Below are 2634 nucleotides of genomic sequence, written 5' to 3'. Positions count from 1 at the left end.
GTTCTTATTTTTTCAATACAGAGGGTTTTGTTTTGTTTTGTTTTGTTTTGTTTTGTTTTTATGGAGCCCTGGTTATCCTGGAAGTCGCTCTGTAAACCAGAGATCTGCCTGCCTCTGCCTCTGCCTCTGCCTCTGCTTTCCAGTACTAGGATTAAAGCCTGTGCCTCCAAACCTGTCTTTACTTTTTAATTTTACAGTTTTTTTTATTAATTCTTCATAAATTTCACATCATGCACCCCAATCTCACTCATCTCCCCATCCCTTCAATATCCGCCCTCCACCCTTGCAACTCCCCTCCCAAAAGAAAGCAAAAAATAACAATAGAGATTAAAGACAAACAAACAAATAAACAAACATCAGGCCCTGGAAGCTACAACAGGGAAAGGGTGTCACACAGCACACCCTTTCCTTTAAACATCTTTACTTGCAAATGTTCATTGCAATGAGCCATTGGTCTAGTTCAAGGCCTCTGGCTTCTGCTACACTATCAATATTGGATCCTCACCAGGACTTTTCTTGGAAATCCTATTGTTGCCCTGGATCTGAAGGCCTGGCCCCTTCACAAGCTCCACAGATGGGGTGGATGTTGGGGTGGGCCAACTCAGAGCCCTGGATCTGGGCCTGGTCAGCCCACCCATTCTCTGGCACCTGCATCACCAGGATCAGCTCTCCCACTTTGCCTAGTCAAGGGGTGGGGCCAGCTCTCCTGTCTCACACCATTGGAGCTGGCTCACCCATGCCCCCACCAACAGAGCCAGCTCTGCTGTGCTGCCCAGGCAATGTATGTGGCAGGGGGCAGTTCACCTTTTATTTCTACACAGGCTCTTACTATGTTGTTCAGGCTGGCATGGATATTCTTGAATTCCTGATTCTCCTGCCTCAGCTTCCTGTATTGGGATTATAGGCTTGCATAGTGAGACTGACAAGACGATTTCTCTTCCTCATCTGTCATTTATATTTATTATTTTAAAGTATGTGTGTGTGTGTGAGAGAGAGAGAGAGAGAGAAAGAGAGAGAGAGAGACAGACAGACAGAGAGAGAGACAGAGAGACAGAGACAGAGACAAAGACAGAGACAGAGAGACACACACACAGAGTAGGTGCCTATGGAGGCCAGAGGCATTGGATTCCCTGGAACTGTTGTTATGTGTGTGCTTGGAACTGAAATCAGGTCCTCTATAAGAACAGTATGTGCTCTTAACCACTGAGCAACTTCTCCATCTGAGGACTAACTTCTTATTTGGTGCTAAAGGAAGATACAATGAATCAAGAGTGTTCACTAGCAATTATCCATGTTCGTACCATGTACTCTGGCAATTCACTCAGTTCTAGAAGTGAATAAAATTCTGAGTTAAGATCCTTGACCTAGACCACTTGGAGCTCCTGGGAACTGGCCCACCAACCAAAGAATACACATGGAGAGACCCATGGCTCCGGCCACATATGTAGCAGAGGATGGCCTTGTTGGACATCAGTGGGAAGAGCGGCCCTTGGGCCTAAGGGTGTTTGATGCCCCAGTGTAGGGGAATGCCAGGGCAGGAAGATGGGAGTGGGTGGGTGGGTGGATGGGTGGATGGGTGGGGGAGCACCCTCATAGAGGCAGAAGGAGGGAGATTTGGATAGGGAGTTTCTGAAAGGGAGACCTGGAAAGGGGAAAACATTTGAAATGTAAATAAAAGAAAATATCCAACAAAATAAAATAACAAAAAACGTTCAAAGGCCTAAGAAACAACAACAAAAAGACCCTTGGCCTGAAAGAACATACAGGTTAGACAACAACTGAACAGAGTTTAAGTACCCACAGACTAAGACAATGAAAACCGGGGAGATTGATAAGCCAAGAACACTTGGGAATGCTTCACTGAGAAGGTAGGATGTGAGCTGGGCCCAGGCTGGGATATGGGGATAGATTTAATAAGGATGGTATTTCTTCCTATTTTTTTTTGATTCAATAAAGTTTTATTTCCCTAAATGTACAGCTGACTGAACCTGTTCATGCATCTTCACCAGCAGCTGGGGCGTCTCCACCCTTTGTGTTTCTGGTGTAAATAACTTGGACTCTGTGCTTTGAAAACAGCTTGATAAGTCCTTAGATCCTGAAGGGCTGCCCTGGCCAAGGAATCTTGAACCTTCAGCCACTCAGACACCACAGCTGGAATAATAAGCTTAGAGTTGGGAACTTCCTCACAGAGTTTGTCATGTGTAGCTGGAGGTTTGTCAAACAGGACCAGATTGTTCAGCTTGTCCCAGACTTTGCTTTCGGACCACTTCTTCCTTTAGGCCCTGCCACCAGACTTATTTACTGGGTCATTGTCTCTTTTGGCTGATTTTCTGACATCTGTCTTCTTCTTGTTGTCCTTGAGCCACATGGCAAAGCTCAGAGTGTAGAGTGGACCACTGCAGACTTACTAAGACGTTGGGGAAAAAAGGAAATTTCCTCCTATTTTTTGTTCTCACATTTTGTTTCCATTTTTATTTTCTTTTGAGATAAGATCTTGCTATCTTGTCATATAGCCCAGGCTGACCTCAAACTCACAGTAATCTTCCTGCCTCAGTGCTTCAGTCTCTAGACTAAAGAAATTACAGGTGTGAACCACTATACCCAACAATAGGGGATATATTTCAATTATTATTT

At 44.8% G+C, this 2634-nt stretch overlaps 1 protein-coding gene and 1 pseudogene across 4 annotated transcripts in view; one reads left to right on the top strand and one right to left on the bottom strand.

Moving 5' to 3' along the window:
* Btk (Bruton tyrosine kinase) overlaps positions 1 to 2634 on the top strand; it is a 46384-nt gene that overhangs the window by 34218 nt on the left and 9532 nt on the right. The window lies entirely within an intron of this gene.
* On the bottom strand, positions 1933 to 2368 carry LOC116088691 (annotated as a pseudogene).

Source organism: Mastomys coucha, chromosome X, assembly GCF_008632895.1.
Source record: "Mastomys coucha isolate ucsf_1 chromosome X, UCSF_Mcou_1, whole genome shotgun sequence".
Taxonomy (NCBI): Eukaryota; Metazoa; Chordata; class Mammalia; order Rodentia; family Muridae; genus Mastomys; species Mastomys coucha.
This window is presented reverse-complemented; position numbering and strand designations above follow the sequence as displayed.